Source organism: Tursiops truncatus, chromosome X, assembly GCF_011762595.2.
Source record: "Tursiops truncatus isolate mTurTru1 chromosome X, mTurTru1.mat.Y, whole genome shotgun sequence".
NCBI lineage: Eukaryota > Metazoa > Chordata > Mammalia > Artiodactyla > Delphinidae > Tursiops > Tursiops truncatus.
Window position 1 is genome coordinate 77048801 of NC_047055.1, and position 27123 is coordinate 77075923.

The 27123-nt window shown below is 45.0% G+C and overlaps 1 long non-coding RNA gene across 1 annotated transcript; it reads left to right on the top strand.

The window, feature by feature from the left end:
- The first annotated feature begins 651 nt into the window (after positions 1–651).
- On the top strand, positions 652–27123 carry LOC117310135 (uncharacterized). The gene is made up of 3 exons (XR_004524380.2): positions 652–4162; positions 14521–14713; positions 17708–27123. It is a non-coding gene; the product is annotated as an uncharacterized lncRNA (long non-coding RNA).

Below are 27123 nucleotides of genomic sequence, written 5' to 3' on the forward strand. Positions count from 1 at the left end.
ACTCTCTCTCCCCGCTTTCCCTCTTGTGGGGCCAGCAGAGAAAACAGCTCCCCTCTTCCCAGCCACTCCACCCCTCCCCCACCCGAGGATCCCCAGGGAAGGCTCAGGGCTGTTTAATGGGGTGGAGCTGTCTTTAATCTGTTCCATAAATGTTTTCTTGATTCTCATTAGAAACCATAATGTCCTATTAATATGCTGATAAGATTTCATTTGGGGCTAAGGAAGGAAGAGTAGCTGGGATGAAGTGGGGTGGGGGTGGTGTGCAGGGCTTCACCCTGGGGATCCCAGGGGAGAGGAGCAGAGCAGAACTCACCCTGTCGCCCCCCAGTCCTTGGGAAACCAGGAAGACTCAGTGCCAGGCCCCGTCCGTCGTTCCCTCCGCACAGGCACCCAGGGATCTGAGTCAGCTGCCACTGGGACCAGCAGACGCACACACACTCCTCCACACCCCACCCCTGAATACCACCACAGGGCCTCACCCCAGTGACCAAGTGAGTCACCAAAGCCTACGCTCATTTCTCATGCATTCCTACCGCTGGCATCCACGCTGAACGCACTGGGATCTACACCAAGTTAGGCCTCCAAGCCTACAGACTTCAGTGAGATACAGCGGGGAACTTCCAGACCGTGGAGAGAAGCGAGGTATGTAAAGTGGCCAGCACGGAGCCGGCCCTCATAAATTGTGGCTATGAAGACAGGTCCTGTCCTTGTGCGGCTCCTAGTCCAATGGGTGAGGGAGGCAGACGGGTGAGCAACTAAAATCCAATGCCGTGATAAAGGAGGAGTTTGGGTATAACAAAGAAGGGAGGGGCAGGCTGGGCGCGTGGATGCCGCTCCATAGGTGTTCACAGATGCGGCCGCCGCGCCAGGCCTTCATGCCTCCCCACATCTCAGCCTGCCAAAGTCCTGCCACCCTTCAAGACCAGCTCCCCAGTTCTCCTATCTGCCCCCGTGATCTCCCCCAGTGAGCATGGATTCAGAGGCACTGGCATCTGTGTGCTGTTCCCCGGAACAAGGCTGTGAGCTCCAGCTGATAATTCAAATGGCATTCACAGACAGGCATCTGCACACTCACCCGGGCCACCTCTCCAACCTCCATGGGCCAGTGGGTCCTTGACTCCCTACCCAGCAAGAGCCCTGGCCCCTCACTTCTTTCAAACTGCCTTGGCTGCTGCCGGCTGCTGGCTCACACCCCCGACTCGTGGTTTCTTACAGTCATTCAGATCGGGACCCCTGAATCAGCCAGCTTTGAGTGCCTGGGTTGGCCAAATGGCCCCATTTTGCAGGGCTGCCTGTCTAACCCTCCACTCACAGCTACCTTACCGCTGGGAGGAACCTTGACCTGAGCTGCTCCCATTCCCTTCCACCTTTGCCAACAAAACTCACGTTCGTGGCTCTTTGGCCTCTGACACCAACTGGAGCACATTTGCACAGCACTTCACAGTTTGCAACCAACCCAGCCTTCTGTCAGTCACTTAGGCTCTGAACTTCTCAGGGCCAATCAGTCATCCATTCCTGTCTCCACCAAGTAGAAAGAGCAACTGTTCAGGTCCTGGCCCCTCTCCGTCACTTATTTGCTGGGAGGCCTTAGGTTAGTTGCTTCAGCTTTCTGTGCCCCAGTTTCTGTAAAATGGGAACAATAATATTATGGACATCACAGAGTTCTTGTGTGGATTCAAGGAGACAATGCATATAAAACACTTAGGACAATGCCTAGCACACAGTAAGTGCCCAATAACTGCCAGTGGTGATTCCCCAGCTTTCTCAGAGGTTTACACAGGCTATCTCCAAGCCCACGCTGCTGCTGCCCCACCTCCAGGCTTTTCCCCGGGCCCCATTTCATCTCATTCCCACTGTTCAAATTCTGTCTTTGGAACCAGACAGACCTGGTTTTACTTTTTGTGCCAGTGAGTATTTCTCTGAGCCTCAGTTTCTTTATCTGTAAACTGGGACTGTGGATCCCCACCTCAACAGGTTGATGTGAGGATCAAATGAGATGGGGGCCATCGAAGTGCTTGTCACATTTAAGGATTTATCTTGCCACATCCATAGAGCTCAGTATGAGGCTAGTTTGGCTTGGGCCCAAGGGTGGGGTGGGTACAAGGGGAAGAGAATGGCTGGGAAAACTAACACAGATGCCAAAGAGGCCCTAGCAAGGGTAGCGAAACTCAGCAAGACAGTGCCTGAAGGGCACAGCAAGCTTAGGCATGACACAGGCAGTGGGCACTGACAAGAGTGCTGATTTGATTCTGGGCCCAGCAGAAGCCACAACATGAAGTCTTGCAGGAATCTGGTCATTCTCAGTGGGACCCAGATATGTTTCCTGAAGGACTCAAACCTACAAGGAGGATATGAAGGAGAGACACTGGCTGAGAAGAGATTCCTTTGGGTGGCAGTGGGGAGGCAGAGGTTGAGGATACTGACAGCACTCTCTACCCAGAAAGAAGTGAGGTGGTGGTCTGGGGGTCAAGGGCCAAAGGACTTTCAAAAATCAATCCCTCTTTGTGACTAAGACCTGCCTGAAGAATTTTCTGGTCCCTGGTCTCTCCCTGGATGGACCTGTGTGGGTCCTCCCTGGATGGTGCTTGGGACATGGCAGGGCCTGAGACTGGAGGTGGGGAAATCAGGGAACCAGAGTCGGTTTGATGTGAGATATGCCTGAGCTTCAGCCTCCTGGATGCTGTAGCAGCAGAGCGAGGGCAGACCTGGGCATTAGATGGCCTTGTGTACGGGAGGGTTGCTCCAGGAGCATACAGGCAGCTGCAAGGCCGAGGTCCAGGCCTGGAAGCCAGGGGCCAGTCCACCTCAAGCCAGTCATCAGGGTTCTCCAAAGCTCAACTGGTCTCTAAGGAGCTGCTCTGATCAGGGAGTCATCGGTCTAGAACATTTATGAAGCACCAGACACTGGGGCTGGGAAAGCAGAGGTGAATCCTTGCTTTCCAAGACTTTGCATCTCTAAGCTGAGGTAATGGGGCACAGGCAGGGTGAGGCATGGAGATGGGGGTAGAGATTTATCTCAGCTCTGACACTGCTTTGCATAATACAGACTTTCCCCTTTCTGAGCCTCAGCATCCTTGTCTGTACCCTGAGAGAAGGTGGGGGAATCAATGCTTTATAAGGGCATATGAGTCTGAAATGGTGAAGCGGGCTCAGCGGTCATGAGAGGGGATGAATAGAGCCCGGGGTTTCAGAGCAGACTCCTGAAAGGTGTCCTGTCCTTCAGGCTCCCTGGCCTTCCCCCATCTCCCAGGGAGGCCCTGCAGGCTGGACTACAGGGGCTGAGACCATATGCAAACCCCCCTTCTAGCCTTCCCTGCTGTGTAGTGTGGTATGTCCAGACATCTGCTTGCCCACCAGGCCTGAAGCACTTAGGTTTCGGCGCACAGAGGAGCAGCCATGGAGAACTGATGTGGCTTTTTCCCTTCTAGGCCCCAGACCCTCTCTGGTGACCATAGGAGGCCAATTAGCAGAGAACAAAATGCTTCCTGCCCTGGGCCCTCACCTTCAACTGTCTGCATCTGCTCAAAGCTTAATGGTCATTTGATCTGCCTCTGGGGGAACAGAGGATGGGGCTTCCGTGGACTGCCTGGCTCCAGGCAGCAGCCTGGGTCCTGAGGGAGACGGGGGAGGAGGAGCAAGGTGCCTGTGGCTGCTGGGGAAGCCCGAGATGGCAGCAATACAGTTCACTTGGGGCCAAGGGCCAGTGTCTGGAGCTGCTCCTGCTGCCTAGCTGAGAACTGATGCTCCCCAGGGTCTCCTCTGAACCTGTGCAAGGCCCTAGCTGGGCCCAAGATGGTGGTGGGTGTAGCTGGTGGTGGGGGCGACAATGAGCCCTTAGGGCATCTTGGTTTAGGAAGCTGCCGAGGCCTGGACTTCTGAGGGACCCAGCCCTATGCTCTTGCAGGTGGGATGTGGTTAAAAGCCTCCATCCCACGCTTTCCAGGCTGGTCTGGAAAACTGGTTTGTCTGCCCGTGTGCTGTGGGGAAAATGCTCAGCTAGAAGGGAGAGAAGCATAGTTCTGGTCGGGGCCCTGCCACTGATGGGCTGCTTTGTGGTTTCTCCATCCCTGGGCCTCATTTTCCTCATCTGTCAAGCAAGAATCACTGCCCACCTTACAGAGTCAGCTGACACTGCTTGGAAAAGTGTCCTCAGAGAGCTCAGGTGAGTGGGAAGGCTAGAAGGGGGGAACAGGGGGAAGGGGGAAGAGAAGCTGAGTCTGGAAAAGTGAAATCACTTCCTTAAGAGGGGTACCCACTATGATGTCTCTCTCCCACCTCAATTTGAAACCCCGCCCTGACACTTATTGGCTGTGTGGTCTTGGGTAAGTCTCCCGACCCTTCCGTACCTTAGTAAACCAGGCCTTAAATCAACCCTACTTACTAACCCTTGAGATAACGTGTATAAACGAGGTAAGTTTTGTAAAGCACCCAGCTAGGGTGAGGGAAGAGAGGGAGGAAGCACTGTTACGAGGAGGAAACGCCTGCAGGAGTCCTTAAGCACAGCTGCCACCAGCTACCAGCCCCAGACTCCACCCCCATGAATAATGAACTGATATCGATCCCCTGGTTGGGAAATTCCCTGTGACCTGTGATAAAAATACACCCAGTCTGCAAGCCTCCAACTTGACTGGTTTGCACCAGCCAGAGCTGAGCTCATCTGCACACCCCTGCCCAGCCCGCAGCCCCCAGAGGGAGAGCTCAGTTGGACAGGGCATCAGAGACCAAGCGCCAGCTGGTGCCCACCGTCTCCTCCACTCCATGGCCAGGGACAAAGGGATCAAAGGAACAGGCTTGTCCATGGCAGGAGCCCCTGTGGCCAGGCCCCTGGAAGAGGGGCTAGAGCACAGACCTGGATTTCAATCCAGCCTCCACCACTTCCTGCAAGTGCCTCAGTTTTGCCGGCTGTAAACTGGAGATGGTAATTCCTTCCTCACAGAATTAGTCCTAGATTCAAACAAGTTGAGGTATGCAAAGTACCCAGTGCAGTGCCTGCCAAGAAGAGATGCTCAATAACTAGCAGCTCAGGCCTTGCCATTCTCCCTCCTGTTGCCTTATCCTTGCTGTGAAACTCAGGACTGTTTCACAGAAGAATGAAACTGAGTGACTAGTTTTTTTCTAATGAGACTCTTATTGAGATATAATTCACAAACCATAAAATTCACCAATTTAGACTGCACAATTCAGTGGTTTTTAGGAAATTCACAGAGTCGTGTGACTATCACCATTATCTAATTTTAGAGCATGTTCATCAACCCCAAAAGAAATCCTATACCCAATTCCCATCTTCCCCACCCCATGCCTCTGACAACCACTGATTTACTCCCTATCTCTATGGATTTACCTCTTCTGGAAATTTCATACAAATGGAATCATAGAATACGTGGCATTTGTGTCTGGTCTCTTCCACTTAGCATAATGTTTTCAAACTTCATCCATGCTGTAGCATGAAACTGTACTTTGTTCCTTTTCACAGCTGAGTAATGTTCCATCATATGGATAAACCACATTTTGTTTATCCATTCATCAGTTGATGACATGTGGGTTTTTTCCACTTTTTGGCTATTATGAATAATGTTGTTATGAAGCTTCATGTACAAGTTTCTGTGTGGACATATGTTTTCATTTTTCTTGGGTATATATATACATACACACACACACACACACACACACACACACACATATATATATGAGTGACGTTGTTGGATCATATAGTAATTCTATGTTTAATTTTTTGAGGCACTTCCAAATAGTTTTCTAAAGCAGTTGCCCCATTTTATATTTCTACTAGCAGTGTATGATGGTTCCAATTTCTCCACATCCTTGCCAACCCTTGTTGTTAATTGTCTTTTTGGTTATAGCAATTGCAGTGTGTACTGGTATCTCATTGTGGTTTTGATTTCTCTGATGTCTAATGATGTTGAGCATCTTTTCGTGTGTTCTTGGCCAGTGGTATATCTGCCCTGAGAAATGATCTATTCAGATCATTTCCCAAGTTTTTAATTGGATTGTATGTCTTTTTATTTTTGAGTTATAAGAGTTCTTTATTCCAAGTATAAATCCTTTATCAGATATATGGTTGGCAAATATTTTCTCCCATCTGGTGATGTGTATTTGTCTTTTTTGTTTTCTTGATGGTGTCCTTTGAAGCACAAAAGTTTTTAATTTTGATAAGGTCCAACTTGTCTATTCTTTCTTTTTCACCTGTATTTTTGGTCTCATGTCTAAGAAACCATAAGAACCTAATCCAAAGTCACTGTTTTCTTCTAAGAGTTTTATACTTTTAGCTCTTACATCTAATACGTTTTGAATTAATTTTTTAATATGGTATGAGGTAAGGGTCCAACTTTATTATTTTGCCAGTTTTCCCACTACTATTTGTTGAAAAGACTATTCTTGTCCCCACTGAACTGTCTTGGCACTCTTGTTGAAAATCAATTGATTGTACACGCAAGAGTTTATTTCTGGACTCACAATTCTATTCCATTTGTCTCAATGTCTATCCTTCTGTCAGTATCACACTGTCTTGATTACTGTAGCTTTGTAGTGAGTTTCGAAATCGAGGAAGAGTGTTCCAATTTTGTTCTTCCCTTTCAAGTTTGTTTTGACTATTCTGGATTCGTTGTAATTTCACATGAATTTTAGGATCTGCTTATCCATTTCTAAAAACAAAAGCTGGTTATTTTATAAGGATTGCACTGAATCTATAGATCAATTTGGAGCTCAATGCCATCTTAATATTAAGCCTTCCAATACATGAACATGTCATGTCTTTCCATTTATCTAGGTCTTCTTCCATTTATTTGAGCAATCTTTTATAGTTTTCAATGTATAGGACTTGTACTTCACTCATTAAATATATTCCTAGTTGTTTTTTATTCTTTTTGATGCTACTGTAAATGGAACTATTTTCTTAATTTCTTTTTCAGATAGTGCATTGCTAGTGTGTAGAAATACAATTAATTTTTATATATTGATTTTGTATCTTGCAACCTTGCTGAACTTGGTTATTAGTTCTAATAGTGTTGTGTGTGTGTGTGTGTGTGTGTGTGTGTGTGTGTGTATTCCTTGGGATTTTCTCTATAAAAGTCATACCATCTGTGAATAGAGATAATTTTACCTCTTTCCAGTCTGGATGCCTTTATGAATATTTATTTCTTGCCTAATTGCCCTGGTTAGAACCTCCAATACAATGTTTAACAGAAGTGGTAAAAACAGATATCCTTGTCTTGTTTCTGATCTTAGGGCAAAGCATCTAGTCTTTTACCATGAAGTATGATGTTGGCTGTGGGTTTTTGGTAGATGTCCTTGATCAGATTGAGGAAGTCTCCTTCTATTCCTAGTTTGTTTAGTGTTTTATCATGAAAGCTTGTTGGATTTTGTCAAAAAGCTATTTCTGTGTCCAATGAGATGATTGCATTTCATTTGTCCTTTATTCTATTAACATAGTGTACATTGACTCATTTTTGGATGTTAAGGCAATCTTGAATTCCTGGGATAAATCCCACTTTGTCTTGGTATATAAATCTTTTTATAAGTTGTTGGATTTTGTTGCTAGTATTTTGTTGAGTATTTTGGAGTCTATATGCATTGGACTGTAGTTTTCTTGTGATGGTTTTGGTTTTGGAATCAAGGTAATACTGACGTCATAGAATGAGTTGGGAAGTGTTCCCTATTAATCTTTTTTGGGGAAGAGATTGTGAAGAATTAGTATTATGTTTTCTTTATGTTTGATAGAATTCACTAGCAAAGTCATCTGAGTCTGAGCTTTTCTCTATGGGATTTTAAAAAATTACTAGTTCAGTCTCTTGTTATAGTCTATTCAAAAAATTTTAATTTCTCTCACATAAGTTTCAGCAGTTTCCCTCTAGAAATGTGTCCCTTTCATCTAGTTTATTTAATTTTTTGGCATGTGGTTTTTCATAATATTCCTTCATATAGTCCTTCTTATTTTTGTAAGGATGGTAGTCATGTCCTGCTTTCATTTCTCATTTTAGTAATTTGAGTCTTCTCTCTCTTTTTCTTCCTCAGCCTAGTTAATAGTTTGTCAATTCTGTTGATATTTTCAAAAAAACAACTTTAAATTTTGTTGATTCTCTCTATTGTTTTTCTATTCTTTATTTGATTCATTTCTGCTCTAATCTTTATTATTTCCCACCTTCTCCTGCTTGAGGTATAGTTAGCTCTTCTTTGTCTAGTTTTTTAAGGTGAAAGATTAGGTTATTATTGTATTTGAAATCTTTCTTCTTTTCTAATATGGGCACTTACAACTATAAATATTCCTCTAGGTATTGCTTTAGGTGCATCCCATACATTTTGGTATGTTGTGTTTCTGTTTTCATTCATCTCAAAGCATTTTCTTGTTTCTCTTGTAGTCTTTCTTTGACCCATTGATTATGTAGGAGTGTGTTAATTTCTACACATTTGTGAATTTCCCAAATTTCCTCATTTTATTGATTTTTAATTTATTTTCATTTTGAGTGGAGAACATACTTTGTATTATTTCAATTATTTTAAACTTATTGAGGCTTGTTTTATAATCTAATATATGATCTACCATGGAGAATGTTCCATGTGCACTTGAGAAGAGTATGCATATAGCTGTTGTTGAGTGGAGTGTTCTATAACTGTCTATTAGGCTGGTTAATAGTGTTGTTCAAGTCATGTACATTTTTATTGATCTGCCTAGTTGTTCTATCTAATATTGAAAGTGGGGTATTGAAGTCTTCAAAAATTATTGTTGAATTGTTTATTTCTTCCCTCAATTCTGTTGGTGTTTGCTTCATGTAATTTGGAGCTGTTTTATTAGGTGCATATACATTTATATTTTTTATACCTTCCTGATGAATTGACCCTTTTATCATTATAAAACATAATTTTTTTAGTAACAACTTGTCTTAAAGTGTATTTTGTTGATATTAGTATAGCTACTTCAGCTATCTTTTGGTTGCTGTTTGCATGATATGTCTTTTTTCATCCTTTTATTTTCAATGAATTTGTGACTTTAAATCTAATATATGCCTCTTTTAGACACTATATAGTTGATCATGGATTTGCAAAATCCGTTTTGCCAATCTCTACCTTTTGATTGAGGCATTTAATTCATTTACATTTAATGCAATTACTGATATGATTGGAATCATACCTGCCATTTGCTATTAGTTCTCTATACGTTTTGTGTCTTTTTTGTTCCTCTATTCCTCCATTACTGCCTTCTTTTGTGTTAGTTAGATATTTTAGTGTACGATTTTTATTCTCTTGTCATGTATTTTACCATGTATTTTTGAGATTTTTTTTTTTTAGTAGTTGTCCTGGAGATTACAATTAAGATCTTAATTTAAAGCATTCTAGTCTGGATTAATGCTAACTTAATATCAATAGTATACAAACTTTGCTCCCACATAGTCATTCCCTCCTCCCTCCTTTGTGCTGTTATTGTAATATAAATTTCAATTTTATACATTATAAGCCCATTAACACAATTTTATTGTTACCTTATGCCATTGTCTTTTTAAAATATTTTACATAATTTATTTTTCTGTTCACACTTATAACTCCATTCCACATCCCCATCCCTCAGGAGTATATTCTAATTTAATGTATTTTTATGTTTGTATGTGTGTGGGGTTTTTGTTGTACCATTGTCTTTTAAGTCAGAAGAAAAGCATTACAAATGAAAATGCAATCGTATTGTCATTTATATACCTATGTAGTTACCTTTAATAGTACTCTTGATTTCTTTCTGTGGATTCAAGTTACCATGTAGAGTCCTTTCATTTCAGCCTGAAGAACTCCCTTTAATATTTCTTGTAGGGAAGGTCTGGTGCTGAAATATCAGTGGGTAGGTCTAGTAATGGAATATCAGTTTGTTTGTTTTTTAAAACTCGGAATGCCTTAGTTTCTCCTTAATTTTCAAGGATAGTTTTGCTGGACAGAGAATTCTTGCTTGGCAATCTTTTTCTTTCAGCAGTTTGATTAGTCATTCCACTGTCTTTCAGCCTCTGTGGTTTCTGATGAGAAGTTAGTTTCTCATAATCTCATCAGTCTTATTACTGATCACTTGTATGTGATTTTTCTCTTACTGCTTTCAAGTTTCTCTCTTTGTCTTTGACTTTTATCAATTGACTATGACATGTCTAGGTGTGGATCTCATTGCATTTATCCTATCTGAAGTTCATTGAGCTTCTTGAATATGTAGATGGGTGTTGTATTTTTTTAACCAAATTTGGGACTTTGGATTATTATTTCTCTTCTGCTTTCTTTCTCTCTTCTCCTTCAGGGACTACCATTATGCATGTGTTGATACACTTGATGATGTCACATGTGTCTTTGAGGCTCTGTTCATTTTGCTTCATTTTTAAAAAAATTTTTTTAGTCTTCAGACTGGAAAATCTCAGTTTAAGTTCAAGTTTGCTGATTCTTTCCTCTGTCAGCTCAAATCAGCTGTTGACCCCCTCTAGTGAATTTTTCATTTCAGTTACTGTACTTTTCAAGTTGAGAATTTCTATTTGGCTCTTGTGTGTGTGTGTGTGTGTGTGTGTGTGTGTGTGTGTGCGCGCACGCGTGTGCACGCGTGTGTATGTGTTAAAATATGCATAACATAAAAATCACAATTTTACCCATCTTTTTTGGTAGCAAGTATAAATTTATTATACATATCTATTAAAATTTGGTTTTATTGTGGTAAAATATACATAACATAAAACTTACCATTATAACCATTTTAAGTGTACATATTATTGGCATGAAGTACATTCACATTGTTGTGCAGCCATCACTACCATTTATCTCCAGAAAACAATAACTCTCCATTCCTCCCTCTCTTCAGATCCTGGTAACCACCATTCTACTTTCTGTCTCTATGAATTTGATTACTCTAGGTGTCTCACATAAGTTGAATCATACAACATTTATCTTTTTCTGTCTGGCTTATTTCATTTAGCATAATGTCTTCAGGGTTTATCCATGCTACAGTATTTGTCAGAATTTCCTTCCTTTCTAAGGCTGAATAATATTCCATTGTACATACATTTTGTTCATCCCTTCATCCATTGATGGACATTTGGGTTGTTTCCATCATTTGACTATTGTGAATAATACTGCTATGAACATAGGTGTACGAGTATCTGTTCAAGTCCCAGCTTTCAATTATTTTTGGTATATACCCATAAATGGAATTGCTGGATCATATAGTAATTCTATTTTTTTTTCTCTTACTGCTTTCCACAGCAGCTGCACCATTTTACATTCCCACCAGCAGTGCACAAGAGTTCTGATTTCCCTCATCTTGGCCAATACTTATTATTTTCTGTTTTGTGATTTTTTGGTTTTGGTTTAAAAAAAAAATAACCATCCTAATGGTTGTAATGTCTGAAGTAATGTCTCTTTGTGGTTTTGATTTGCATTTCCCTAATGATTAATGATATTGAACATCTTTTCATGTGCTTATTGACCATTTGTATACCTTCTTTGCAGAAATGTCAATTCCTTTGTCCATTTTTGAATTGGGTTGTTTGTTTTTTTGTTGTTGTTGTTGGGTTTTAGGAGTTCTTTATATACTCTGGATATTAATCTCTTATCAGCTATGTGATTTGCAAATATTTTTCCTATTCTATAGGTTGTCTTTTCATTCTGTTGATAGTATCCTTTGATGTACAAAAGTCTTTAATTTTGAAGTCCAGTTTGTCTATTTTTCCTTTGTTGCCTGTGCTTTTGATGTCAATCCAATGCCATTAAGATTTCCTCCCATGTTTTCTTCTAAGAGTTTTAGAGTTTTAGCTCTTATGTTTTGGTCTTTGATCAATTTTGAGTTAATTTTTTATATGGTGTTAGGTAAGGGTCCAATTTCATTCTTTCACACATGGATATCCAGTTTTCCTGGCACCATTTCTTGAAAAGACTGTCTTTTCCCTACTGAATGGTTTTAGCATCTTTGTCAAAAATCATTTGGCCATATACACTAGGGTTTATTTCTGGGCTGTCTATTCTATTCCATTAGTCTATATGTCTGTCCTTATGCCAGTATTCCACTGTTTTGGTTACTATAGCTTTGTAGTAAGGTATGAAATCAGGAAGTGTAAGTACTCTGAATTTGTTCTTCTTTTTCAAGAGTATTTTGGCTATTTGAGCTCCCTGAACTTGCAATGAACTTTAAGATGCTTTTCCTATTTCTGAAAAAAACAAAACAAAACAAACAAACAGAAAAACACTGTTGGGATGTTGACAGAGATTGCATTGAATCTGTAGATCTCTTAGGGTAAATACTGTCATCTTAAGAATATTAAGTCTTTCAATCCATGAACATGGGATATCTTTCACTTTACATGTCTTCTTTCATTTATTTCAGCAACATTTTGTAGTTTTCGGTGTATGAGAATTTTGCCTCCTTGCTTAAGTTTATTCCCAAGTATTTTATCCTTTTTGATGCTATTGTTAATGGAATTGTTCCCTAAATTTCCTTTTTGGATTGTTCATTGTTAATGTATAGACACACAATTGATTTTTTGTTGTTGTTGATTTTGTATCCTGCAATTTCGCTGAATTTATTTATTAGTTCTAACAACTTTTTGTGGAATCTTTAGGGTTTTCTACATATAAGATCATGTCATCTGCAAACAGAAATAATTTGACTTCTTCCTTTTCAATTTGGATGCCCTTTAATTCTTTAGGCATGATTTCCTCCAGTTTTTAAGAAACATACTCCTATATTAACCTTATATTCTGCAACCTTGTTATAATTGCTTATTAGTTCCAGGAGTCTTTGTTGATTCTTTAGGATTTTCTATGTGGACAATTATATCACCTGTGAACAAAGACTTTTTATTTCTTCCTTGCCAATATGTATACTTTTTTTGGTCTTATAGCATTAGCTAAGTCTTCCAGTACAATGTCGAATGGGAGTGGTGAGAGCAGACATCCTTGCCTGTTCCTGATGTTAGGGGGAAAGCATCTAGTTTCTCATCATTAATTATGATGTTAGCTGTAAGTTTTTTGTAGATGTTCTTTATCAAGAGAGTTTTTATCATTAATTGATCAAGTGCTTTTTCTGCATCTGTTGATATGATCATATAATTTTTCTTCTTTAGCCTGTTGCTGTGATAGATTACATTAACTGATTTTTTAAAAAAATATTTGTTTATTTATTTGGCTGTGTCAGGTCTTAGTTGTGACACGAGATCTTAGTTGTGGCATGTGGGATCTTTCGTTGTGGCATGTGGGCTCTCTAGTTGTGGCACACAGGCTCTAGAGCACACATGCTTAGTTGCCCTGCGGCATGTGGGATCTTAGCTCCCCGACCAGGGATTGAACCTGTGTCCCCTCCATTGGAAGGCAGATTCTTAACCACTGGACCCCCAGGGAAGTCTTTACATTAACTGATTTTTGAGGAGCATATTTTGTAATAGCTGATTTAAAGTCTTTGCCTGGTAAGTCCAACCTCTTCTTCAGGGACAGTTTCTTTTGGCTACTTTTCCTGTGTATGGGCAATACATTTTTTCTTTGTATGTATCATAATTTTTTGTAGAAAACTTGACATTTCAATACTATAATGTAGCAACTCTGGAAATCAGTTTCTCCCCTCTCCTCAGGGTTTGATTTCGTTACTGCTTGTTTTAGTTGTTGTTGTTTGCCTATTTAGTGACTTTTCCTAACTAATTCTATAAAGTACATTTTCTGTCATATGTGGCTCCTGAAGTGAATGCTTGGTTAGCTTAGTGGTCACTAATGACTGAACAGAAATTTCCTTAAATACTTTGAATGAGTGATCATCAACCCTTTGATGAGAGGCTGTGTGTGTGTGTTTGTGCGTGTGTGCATGTGCGTGTGTGTGTCGGGTTACTCCTTCAATGCTCTAACAGTTTGCAATTCTGCCTTTGCCATCACTTTCTACCTCCACCAAGCCCCAGTGTCAGCCAGACGTGAAAAAGTAGGGCCTTTTCAGGTGTATTTGGTGCATGCACACAGCCCTGCAAATGCAAGTGGCCTCCTAGATCTTCAGGAATATGACATGTCAGAGCATTTCAAAGCCCCCTATTAACTTCTCATTCCCCAGATCTTCCTTTTAAGTTTTTTGACCAGATAGTCTCTTCTTTCCCCCAATTGGTACTGCTGCTGTGGTATTAAACAATTGTTACTGGTTGTTTTCAATAAATGCTCTAGGGGTAGGATCTTTCCCACTGAGTGGACTCTGAGCCAGGTCAAATAAAAACTCTGTGAGTGATACTTTTCCAAGGAGCTGCTAGACAGGTCAAGTAGTGACAATTCTCTAGGAATTGGGCTTTTTGAGGATCTTCAAACCTGGTATGCTCCCTCTGGGTGTTGCTAGACTACTGGTTTTCCAGGCTACTATGGAACTTGGGAGAAAGAGATGGGAATAGGACAAGTCCAAACCTCACAAATCTCACTGTTCTTACCAAGAATCAGCAGTTTTTTTTTTTTTTTCAAATAATGCTCCTCATATCATTGCAAACTTTTGGTTACTTTCCAAGGTTCTGGAAAAGTTGATTTTAACCATTTGTTCTGGAGTTCTTACTGCTTTTAAGGAGTAGCAGATTTTTGGAGGCCCTTACCCCACCATTCCTGATGTCCTGCTCTGAATGACTCTGGATAGACAGACATCTGTGAACGAAGCAACAGCATGCGCAAAAGATGGAGATATGAAAGTTCATGACTTATTAAAGACTAGCAAGTGACCCTGAGTGACTGGACCATATGGAAGGTGAGGAGGAAGTATATTACTCACAGCATTCTTCATGTTGCATGTAACTCAAATCCAACTGACATAGGCATCAGGTTTTTAAAAGAAGGATATTAATCAGCTCACAAAGTTGATAAGGTCATGGGTAGGTCTAGCTTCAGGCACAGCTGGATCTGGAGACTCATGCAATCATTAAGACTCAGTCTTGTGCTCTTGTTCTCTCAGTTCTGCTCTCTTGTGGTTACTAGATGGTGGCCAACAGGTTCAAGTTAACACCCTCAAACTCCAAATTCAATGTAAAGAGAAATGATCTCTTCCCAACAATTCTTTCAAAAGTCCCAGAACTAAGTTTCTAAATTAATTGTGCCCACCTGTAAACTAATTTCTATGCCAAGGGACATGGAGAGAGGTCTGAATCATGTGCTCTTCCCTTGAGCCAAGAGTGGAGTCAGCCTCTAACTGAACCACAGAGACTGAGAATGGGATTGAGGTAGTTCCTTAAGGAATATATAGATTATCTTACCAGAAGCTGGATAATTTACTGTATAGCACAAGGAACAGGGAACTATATTCAATATCTTTTTTTTTTTTTTTTTTTTTTTGCGGTACATGGGCCTCTCACTGTTGTGGCTTCTCCCGTTGTGGAGCACAGGCTCCGGACGCGCAGGATCAGCGGCCATGGCTCACGGGCCCAGCCGCTCCGTGGCATGTGGGATCTTCCCGGACCGGGGCATGAACCCGTGTCCCCTGCATCGGCAGGCGGACTCTCAACCACTGCGCCACCAGGGAAGCCCTTCAATATCTTATAATAACTATAATGGAAAAGAATCTGAAAAAGAAAAAAATACATATATATATAACTGAATCACTTTCCTGTATATCTGAAACATTGTAAATCAACTTTATTTCAATAAAAAATAATTTAAAAGTTTTAAAAAGAAGTTGGATAATAAGGGCTAATCAAGAAAAAACAGTAAACATACTCCTTAGGAGGAGTGGTAGAAGCTGAAACTAGGAGACTCTAGAGAGAGCTTGCCATCTCCGGCATCCCCCCACAGCCCTGACAAACCACTCAACAAACATTAGTTGAGGATGTGCTTTGTGCCAGGTTCTGTGCTATGTACTGGGATACCAACCCTCATGGAGGTTCCAGTATAATTTTAGACACTCTCAACCTACAGCAAGTCTCCTGCTGAGACTTTCCTAAGACATCATTTTGTCCAAATCTTTAATTATTGGTACTCAGCAAATCATTGACAGAGCTGAACCAAAGACCAGGTTGGCCTCTTTGTACTACAGACATGGACCACCTTCATTCTTCAACTTGTCTTTCCAAGCCACCTCTGGGAGCCTTCCCAGAGTCTCCCTACCCCTGCTGGTACCTCCAACAGAATACTAACTGCTCCTGGATTGACTCTAATTAACCCTTTATTTAGGCTCAATGTTGAATTCTTTCCCCTGCTGTCTTGTCTTCTGTCCAGACCCAATATGTCTGCCTCCTGTCTCTACACTATTGGGTATCACATTCCACCTTCTCTTGCTAACCATTAAGGCTCATTTGCAAGTAGCCACTTTTACATGGGACCCTCTGTGGGCAGCCCAGAGGCAACTCTCAGGTATAGTATGAATCAAGGGGTGTTGGTCACACCCCACTCTGGGGAGCATGGAAATCCCTCTGATCCCCACTCTCAGGGGAACTCCCTGATGGGCAGAGCTGTCACTCTTCCCACTCCTGACCTAACCAATGAGAAGAGATGTAAAGAAGAGGCCACAGAATCACCCTGGGTGTTACCTGAGTAAACTGTCTCTGTCCTCCTCAGGACCTGGATCTCTCCAGGCCCATCCATCAGTGAGGTCATCTATGCATGCTCTGCAGCAGGGCAGGGCAGCTCTGGCCCTTTCTTTTATTGATTGATTTCATTGAGCTCTATGAAGCAGCATTTTTTTTCTGTTTTTCCAAATGCTTTATTCCCAGCATTTAAACCAATGCCTGGTACATATAAGGAGCTTATTAAATATTTGTTGAATAAATAAATGAATGGAGGGCTTCCCTGGTGGCGCAGTGGTTGAGAATCTGCCTGCCAATGCGGGGGACACAGGTTCGAGCCCTGATCTGGGAAGATCCCACATGCCGCGGAGCAACTAGGCCCGTGAGCCACAACTACTGAGCCTGCGCGTCTGGAGCTTGTGCTCCGCAACGAGAGGCCGCGACAGTGAGAGGCCCACGCACCGCGATGAAGAGTGGCCCCCGCTCGCCGCAACTAGAGAAAGCCCACGCACAGAAACGATGACCCAACACAGCCATAAATAAATAAGTAAATAAAGAAATAAATAAAATTAAAAAAAATAAATAAATAAATAAAAAATAAATGAATGGATAGTCCTGACTAATCAGAATTTTAGGCAGTGTTCTAGTCATAAAAAATCAGAACCAGGAAGTTACTTAGACCACTTCATCTAACTGCCCACTCTTATTTGACAGGTGGGAGACTGAGGCTCAGAGAGGGAAAAGGACTTGCCCAAAGTCACAGAGGGGGTTAGTTTAGTCAGAAATCAGTACTTTAACCCATAGAACCAGGGAACCGTCCATGGGCTGTTTTCTTGGTACCTATTGTCTCCTACAAGGAAGCACACAGCTGAGCCTCTCCCCTCACCCCCATCATCCCCTGCCCTGCCCATCTGTCTACCTCAACTTCCCACTCTGCATCTCGTGGGGTTGGGGTTGGGGTCTGACCCTGAGGCAGTGTTGCTTCAGCTCCATGGGGGCTCCCTTAGGAGTACCCTGCCCTGTGGCTCTTTCTTGGAGGTGGAGGACCACCTATGGTTGAGGGGAACTATGACCAACTGTGGAAATGAGGAGAAGGGAGTGGTCATGTGGGGTGAGGGGAATAGGGTGGTGATGAGTAGCGGGTATTGACAGCCTACTTCATCCTAGGCATCACACTAGGCATCTCATATTCTCTCACGTATCCTTAACACTTTGAATAAGTAAGTATTCTTTTCCTCATTTTGCAGATAGGAAGCTGGAACTCAGAGAAGACAAGTGACTCGCCTAAGGTCACATAGCCAGTAAGCAGCAGAGCAAGGATTCAGATCCAGGACTGTTGGCCACTAGAGTCTGGAGTCTTTCTTTTATGTTGTCTCCAACCATCTCTCAGGAGACTCCAATTCTAGACTGGGTCCCAGTCAGGGGCTTAGAGCTGAAAGCCCCTCTTTCAGACCCTTATGTACATACCCTGCGGGAGCAGCAGGTCTGGACCAGGCCATGGTAGGCATGGAACTCCAGCAGGAATGTCAGCAGACTCCTGTACTGCCTGACCCAGGGCATCCTTTCTTTCTGTCCCAGGCCTGTAGAGCTGGGCTTATTTTCAGGGCTGGATGAGTGGATTTTCCCCAATGGAGTGTGGATAGTCCACAGTTGGGCCAAATGGAGGCCCCTCCCTCCCATGGGAGAAAAGTGGAAAGGGGGAAGGGGAGCAGAGCAGCCTTCCAGAAGGGATAGCTTTGCTGAGTTTCAGCCTAATATCCTGGAGCTATTCCTAGGTAGATTGTGGTCAGTGGAATTATGCTTTTATCAGGCTGCTGGGAGTTTCAATAAAATCTTTATGGCCTGGAAAGTTCTCTTTATGGAAATCAGATTATTGAGGTGCCTGCTGGGGGGAGGGCTTCACCAGCCTGCCTTGCTCCCCACTGCCTCCCTCCTCCCCTTCAGAACAGCTCCCCCACTCAGCTCCTTTCCTCCCCCTCCCCACAAGCCCCCAGCTCCCAGGGACATTTGAGTTCCTCACACCGAGACATGAAGAGGGCTTTGGCAGATAGAGGGGCACTGAGAGGGCGCATCAAAGGTGCTAGTGGGACTGCAAAATTAATGCTGCAAAATAGCCCACTCCCATTCTCCCACCGTCACCCCCGTTGAAGAGCCCTGGTTTTGCCATTTCTGGGTCAATCTTCCTCTGCTCTTGGCTCCCTCTGTTGGCAGACCCAAGATTCTGGGCCTTAGCACACAGCTAAGCCACTCCCCCCATCCCCCCCCATCCCCAGCCCTGCCCATCTGTCTAGAGAGCCTTCCTGCTCGGCACCTTGTGGGGCCTGAGTTTGGGTTGAACCCCAAGGCAGTGTTGCTCCAGCTCTAGGGGAGCTTTCTTGAGAGTGCCCTGCCCTGTGGCTCTTTCTTGGGGGTGGAGGAGCAACTATAGTTGAGGCCCCCCCCACTCCACCCCATAAACTGCCTGCTTGGGGAGGACCTGCCCTAGGAGGTTTTCCTTGTGGCTTTCTAGGAGGTTTTAATTTAGCAAAAGGAAAGTGGTTTGGGCCAAATGGTCTCTTTCAGGGCTAGAGTCTTTAAAAAGCCCTCTGAAATGTGGTGCTTTTGCCTACCGAAGCTCTCTCACTGCCTGCATCCCAGCATCCTCCCTGGGAGATCTTCCATTAAGTTTCTAATTCAAGAGGCATCCTGTCCTCCGAGGAATGATTGAAGGACCTGGAAAAGAGAAGACTGAAGGGGCCAGAGGCTTTGTGTTAGCCCTTTGACGGGCTGTCATGGGACAGAGGAAGCCGATGTGTTCTGTGTGGTTCCAGCAGTAGGGCTAAACCATGCCCCTGTTGGTATTTTTACCCTATTATCATCTGGAATCATCCAAACAACAATATGAGGTAAGGAGTATTGTCCCCAGTCTACAGATGAGGAAACTAAGACCCAGGTCCACACAGCTAGGAAGGGGCGGGGCTGCCTTTCAAAGCCAGGTCATCTGACATCAAATCTAGCATTCTCCACATCCTGACCAATGGACAGAGGCAACAAGTAGGCAGCATTGAGTTCTGCGTAGGCGGCCCTTTGGAGCCACCCCAGCCAGCAGCCCCAACGCCACCCATGCACCGATTTCAGCAACTGCCTGGAACCCACTCCCTGTTGGATCCCATCTCTCTTCCACCCCGACCCTGCTCTAGACCTGTACCCCAGCTTCGCATCTGCCCCTGGCATTTCTCTTTGCCTGGGGGCAATACTCATTCTCCCCAGTGGACTTGCCCTCAGACTTTCCTCACTTTAGACCTCTCAGAACCGAACCCAGCCCAGGTAGTTTGCCTTGTGCTCCCATCCTGTCCACTCTCGCCCTCTTGATTTGACAATAAGGAAGAACTTTTTAACAGAGCTGTCCAAGGATGGACAGGTGGGGCTGGTTGCTCAGGGCCCAGGCATTGGGTTGGGGTCTGTCCGAGCTGGGAATCCTTCCAGTGATTTCTCTTGAGTTAGGCATGCATTTTTCTGTGAGCCCTTCTATGACTGTGTCCAGGTTTTACACTCACCCTCTTGTTTCCCATTCTTTCTCTCTCTCCCAACCTCGGTCTCTCTTTTTTTGCCCTTTTCTATTTGTTCTTTTCTCTTATTCTCTCTTTATCTTTCTCTGTGCATTTTTACCTCTCCCTCCTTCTCTGCACCTCTCCGTTTCTGCTTCTGCTTTTCTGTTTGTCTTCCTTCTCTTAATCCCAGTCTCTCTCTGTCTCTCCTCTCCCTCTCCTGCCCTCCCTCTCTCATACTTATCTCTCTCTTTCACTGTCTCTCTAGCTCAGTCTTCCATCTCTTTCACTTTTACTCTAGGTCCCACTGTATTCTCCTCTCTCTCTCTGTCTCTCTCATATTTTTCCATTTCTCTGACTTTGCCTCCCCTGCCCCAACCCTTCCCTTCAGAGCCTCCCCTGACTGAGGGCCTGCTCTATTTGCCACAGCCTGCCTTCCTCAGCTCTCTTCCAAAGAACCACCTATGTCTTCTGTGTTTCTCCAGTCTCAAGCTGTGACGTCTGTGGCAGCTGACACTGGGGAGCTGGACGTGAGCAAGATCATCTTGGAGCCTGGGAAGCTACAGGAAACCTTGGGCCCTGCAACTTCTCTCCAAAAAGGAAGAAGTGATATCTTAGCTTCCTTCAGGCCCCAGCTGGAGCGAGCTTCTGGTTGTCTCAGAGCCTGAAGGATTCAGGAATGAGTCATTGACACTTAAGAAGCCCTGTCTTTGTGTCCAGCTCCACCGTAGACACTCTTTGTCCATGTTTGGAAGCCACTCCTCCCTTTTGAAACTCACTTCAGTTCCAGCCTCCCCCTCATTCCAGAACAGCTTGAAGTCTGCTCCTGAAGGAGCAGAGAGAAGCTCAGTGTTGCTGGAGTCTACAGTCGGGGATGGCTACTTGGGTGGGGGATAGGAGGAGATGTCAAGGGATGAGACTGGAGAGGTAGCCTGGGGCCAGGCCAGGTAAGGAGTTTGGACTGTATCTTGAGGCTGCTGGGAGATATTGAAAGTTCTTAAGCAGGAGAAAGGAGATCTATCTGTAATTTACAAGATCACTCTGGCCACTGGAAGGACTCTGGATTATAGAGGAGCAAGAGTGGAAGCAGGGAGACTGTTGAAAAGGATGTTGTGTAGTCTAAGTAAGAGGCAATGGAGGCTTGGACCAGGGTGGCGGCAGTGAGTATGGAGCGAAGCGGACTTTTTCTGGTATATCTAGAATATAGCAGCAATAGGGCTTGGGGGTTGATCGGCTGGAGGCATGGTAGAGAGGGAGGTGTGAAAGCAAATTCTGGCTTGCACAATTGGGTGGCTAGTGATTCCTGTCATCGGCGCAGAAATCACAAGAGAAGGAACAGTGTGCAGATTAGTTGAGTTCTAGATTGGCCATGTGGAATTTGAAGTGCTCGCGGACCATCCAGATTGAGAGAGTGGTCAGGCAGTGGCAGATCCTGTAGCTCAGAAGGTAAGTCTGGAAGGGGCTAGAGATGTGAGGGATACAAGCAAAGAGACAGGCAGTAAAGCCACGGGAGTGGGTGAGCTGGCCCTGAGCAAGGACAGAGCATAAGAGGAGAGGGCTAAGGTTAGGGTCTGGGGAGACTTCTGGAATGAGTAGAGCAAGAGAAAATCTGTCAAGAAGACTGAGCAGCGTTGGATCAGAGAGGCAAGAGGACATTTAGAGAATGCAGGGGCAGAGAAGCCAAGGGAAGAGAGTGTCCCCAAAAGGAGAGGCTGACCAACTGTGTCAAATGTGAAGTCAAATATAAGGAAAAGAAAGTGTCCAGCAGATTTGTGATTAGAAGTTCTTTGGTGACTTCCGTAAGAGAATTTTTCAGCAGCGATGGGCATGGTGATTGGACTGCAGTAGTTGAAAGGTGGGGACAGCTGAGTGTGTCTGCCCCAAATTCTGCCACATTCCACTTCTCTGTTTAGGATTGAAGAGGACCCAGCAAGCTTCCATTGCTTTCCACGATACTCAGGTCTCCTGCTCCCTCCCCCATTCTTCTACACACACACACACACACACACACACACACACACATACACACACACACACTTCCTTGCTTCTTTTTGCTTCAGCAGACTGAATTCTAGGGCTTCACACCACCCCTTTCCCACTTCAGACTCAGAAATAAATTGCTCACTGCCCCAATGGTGAAACCTTATCTGGTCTGGTAAAAATGTGTGTCTGGAGCAGCTGAGCTCCACGTTTCAGCCATGGGGGTGAGCTGGCCGCTGGCTGGCTTGCCTGAAGCCCGGAGTGGGGGCAGTGGTGGGAGATGGAGAGGAAGACACAAAGCAGAGACTAAGATGGGTGTGAGGAAGCGGGAAGGGGAGGGTAATGAGGAAAGAGGATGGGGAAGTGGGAATGCCATAACTGTAAACACTTTCTGGAGTCACAGATTTGCATTTAAATCTTGGCTTCACTACTTCCTACCTCTGTGGCAAGTAATTTTCTTCTCTGAGCCTCAATTTGCTCATCTACAAAATGAGTTTAATAATAATAATAATACCTACCTCACTGGTACTCTTCATTAGGCAGAATATCTTCTTATTATGACTATCATTCTTATTCTTATTTCAAGATGGATCTGGTGTTGGGAGAAGGCCAGGCAGCTCTCTGGGGACCTTGCCTGGGCTAGGGAAGCAACCACCCAGGGAGGGCCTGTAGTCTCTTCTTGGATTTCCAGGGAAGGCTCAAAGGAGTCTAACAGTGGTAGGAAGAGGCAGCAAAGATGTACTGAGTAAGAATCAAAGCATGGTCATTAGGCCCCAAGCTCAGCAGTTCCAGCAGTCCTTTAGCTTTGGACCAGAGACAGCCTCCAGAAGGGAAGGCAGCCCAGCTTCCCTCAACTGCACACCAAGGCTCACCCATTTTCAGGCCTAGCTCTGGTGAACCATGACCATAGCTTTGCACAGAAACCTCCAGCCAGCTGCTTGCCACGTGCCGCCTGGGTTTCAGGGTAGAGGGAGCTTCTGATGCCACAGGAGGGCAGGGAGGCCAGAGGAGCTCACTGGACCTCACCCTCGACCCCTTGCCCCCATGAGCTAAATGTAGAGGCCAGTCCTGCATTCAGGCCTAGTGTTGACCATCCCTAGCTTCCCTTGCCCCTGGACCCACAGAATCCTGAGGAAATTCCAATGCATGTCTGCCCCCTGTGCTGACCCCCTCCCCAAATCCTACCCCTAACCTCACCCTTGTACCTTGTCAGGAGGTTTCAGGAAAAGGAGATCTACTGCTGAGGGGATCATGGTTGTTGGAAAAAAAATCTATCACGACTCTGGGGTGGCAGGAAGTGGAGAAATGAGACACACTCTTCAGGTTGGGGGGGTGCCACCTCCTCCTGATGGGCATGGCAGGAAATTGGGGCCTGGACCAGTGCAGAAGCCAAGCCAGGAGGATGTCGGGGCTTCTTCAGGGGCTGTGGGCTAGGAGGCAGCAGTGGTAGACCGTATGGATGCAATCAAGCTTGTTATGACCTCATGGGGAGAAGGGGGAACCCCAGAAGGGAGGGCTTTGGGCTTCGTCCTCACCAGTGGGGGAGGGAGAGGATCTGTGTGACGATGATCATGGAGCATTTAGTGGGGTGAGTGAGAAGTATGAAGATGGATGAGTCAGAAGAGATGGGAGAAGCTAAAGGGGCAGCTTCAGGAAAGCAGCCATCCTCTGTTGACTTGGAGTCAGAGCTTTGGGAGGACCAATCTGGGAATCAGGTGCTGGGGAGGAGCTCCCTGTCCCCCACTTCACAGGTTCCAAGTGTAGCTCTTGCTTGGAAAGGCCGGGGCAGCAGCAGGTGGCGAGTTGGGTTTTAGATGGGTTCTGGTCCTTGCTTATAGCATGAGGTTGGTAAGCCAGGTATCTGGCAAGGCCTCCGGGTGGGAGCCCCACAGGATCCAATGTTGGAAGACTGGGTCCTTATGGATGATCCTTTGAGGAGGTCTTCAGGACAGAGCAGGAAAGGCGGAGTCCACGACTCAGTGCAGGAGGACTGGGAAAGGGCTGAAGGCCAGATCCCATAAGGAGCTGGAGCTTCCTGGCATCAAGCAGAGAGGGCAGGGGAATGTGATCTCTGTTGTAAAAGCTCTGAAGGGCTGTCATGGCCAGAGAGAGCAGAGGGAGCAGATAGTGTCGGTGTGGACTCAGGGGGCAGAGACTCCTGGGAGAAAGTGGCAGGGAGCCAGAGCACTTCCCCTCAATCCAAGAAAGAATTTTCTGAACAGCAATCCACGCTCAAAACTGGGGCGGAGGGAGGTAGTGAGTGTCCCATCACTGGAGGTGTGTAAGCCAGGGCTGGATGACCACTGTGTGGAGATTCAAAGAGTAGATGGGGTGGTCCCTTGGCATCCTCCGGCCACCCTGTCATGACAATCTCTGGCTCCATGACCTAGATGGGTTAACTCTGTGAGATGGAGTCCAAGGAACTAGTACTCACTCTTAGAGTTCTCTGAGGGGCTGTGACTTGAGTTTGTACCTCCCAGAAACTTAGCTTGGTGCAGTAGTATCATGTGGCCATTTATTACGTGGCTCTGCTAGTCTCTCATTATCTGCCCCACTGGCCTCCAGCCTCTTATGCCATCAACATCTCCCCACGTTGAGTATAGTGGACATGTTTAATGATCCCTTTTTTCATTCCACATGGCTCCTAACAGCTTCATATGTAGCTCAACTCATAAGGCCGTGATTGGTTCCAACTTCATGGTCAATTGAAGGGGTTCTCAAGGATGATTTTGACTATCTGCAATTGTGCCTGATAGGCTGACTTGAGATGCTGTGCCCACGTAGAGCACTGCTTCTCTGACTGCTGAATGACGCTCCAAGGCACAAAGCAGTATGCTGGGGTGGGAATGGTTTGAGGCCTGGACAGAAAGCATGTCTCTCCGGATGCCTGGGGCTTCCATCCCTCTCTTAACACAGGCCAAATCGCCCTCCTGGATTGTCCCTACTCCTTAGCTAGAGATCCTGTTTGCTCTGCCTTCTAAAAAGTCCAGAATCCAAACAGTGTTTTTTACCCCCTCACGACGTCTACCTTGGTTCAAGCCACCATCACCTCTCATGGGACAATCCCCAGAGCCTCCTTACTTCTTTCTCAGTGTTCACGCCTGCCCTCCATGTTCAACTCACAGTTGCCCTTGTATTTCTGTTAAGACATAAGTCAGATCCTGTCACTCACCTGCTCAAAACCCTCCAATGGCTCCATTCTCCTCAGAACAAAAGCCAAATGACTTACAAGGACCCCCAAGATCTGTCCCCCAGGCCACCTCCCTGGCTCCTCTCCCACTGCTGTCTTTATTGTTCATCCCACTCTACTTTCCATTCTCCATACCCACAAAGTACACACCCAACTCTATGCCTTTGCTCTTCCCTCTACTGGAGATACAGTTTCCATAGAACTTGATATAATACACTCATACCCTTCAATCTCTGCTCCAGTGTCACCTTAATGGAAATGCCTTCTCCCTAACCACGTGAAATAAAATAGTAACTCTGTCAACCTATCCTACCCAGCACCTTACCCCTCTTAAATGCCTTTCCTTTCTCCATATCATATCTCACCATTTGTATCCTTATTCATCTATTGCCTTTATCTGACCACCAGACTATATGGCAGGGTCTTCTGTTCTCTGCTATATCCCCAGTACCTAGAACAGTGCCTGGCATGTAGTAGGTGCTCAATAAATATTGAATGACTGAGTGGTTAGAACACACCCCTGTAAGCCCACCCCAACACTGAGGTCCCCTCTGTGCTTCCTATTCTCTAATGACTTGCTGGGCACTGGGCTCAACGTGACTATGCCTGTGGAAGCTGACAACTTAGCCTTAGCTGACACCCTAGCCTCACCCTCCCATCCTCCTGATGTCTGCTTTCTGCCTGCCTGGTCCTCTGGCCTGGTATCATCACCTGTGAGACCCAGGACTGTGGCCAGGTACCTCCTGGCCCATTGGGCTCTCAGGCCTGGAACTTGGCAGGCAGGCCTACTCTGCATGCTGCCACCACCCACACCATATCAAACAAAGGCACCTGACGACTCGCCCAGCAAGCCCCACAAGGAGTGGAGAAAAGAGGGTTGGGGGAGGATTTGGAGTTTATGCTGTCTGAGCCTCCCCGTGTAGAGGCAAGCCTAGAACACTGAGCTCTAGAAGGAAGCAGCTCCTACCTCCACGGGCATGTCTGGTGTTATGCAGAGTTGGAGAAGACACTGGAGAAGGGACAGGACAAAGATCTGGCTCTAGAGGTGCAGAGAAAGCCTGCAGGGGAAGCAGACACAGGGCTTGTCAGTGAGGATGAGAGACAGCCAGATGGCCAAGAGTTTGGGGTTCAGGAACTCTGTTCCTGGGGCAGTTACTGGGCCCGAGGCACCCAGAAGGTAACCTGGCAACAAAATTAGGGCCCCATACAGAGAGAGCAGGCTGCCTTGAGTGAATGGGTTCACTGCAGCTCACACTGTGGGCAGAGAGGGGAACTGAGTGGATGGATGTGTATTAAGAACCAGAGAGAGAACTTCCATTGAAAGAGTGCCAACCACTCTATTAGACACTTTACCTGCCTTTTTATCACAGCAAATCTATGAAATATGCATAATAATTCCCATTTTACACATGAGCAAATTAAAACTCAGACTTGAAATGGCTTGCCCGGGGTCACAGGTACGAAATGGCAGACCCAGAAAATGACTTCTGACACCTGGTCCATGGCTCTTTCTATCAATACGTGTTGAGCACATGCTGTAGTGTGCAAAGTGGAGTATGCGCCTTGTACACATTGTCTAATTTGAGCATCATGACAGCCCTATGAGGTAGGTGGGTGTCGTGCCTATTTTAGAACTTAGAAAACTGAGTCTCAGAACTGGTTAAGGGACTTGACCAGGTAGTGACAGGTGAGGCTTAGTTTTAAGCCAATGTCTGTCACATTCCAAGTCCATACTTTTTTATAGTATATTCCCCAATAAATGTTTGATAGAAAGAGAAAGAAAATAGAAAGAAAGAAAGAAAGAAAGAAAGAAAGAAAGAAGAAAAAAAGAAGAAAGAAAGAAAGAAAGAACAGACAGAAAGAAAGAAGAAAGGAAGGAAGGAAGGAAGGAAGGGAAAGGAAAGGAAAGGGAAGAGAAGAGAGGGAGGGAGGGAGGAAAGGGAAGAGAAGGGAAGGAAGGAAGGGA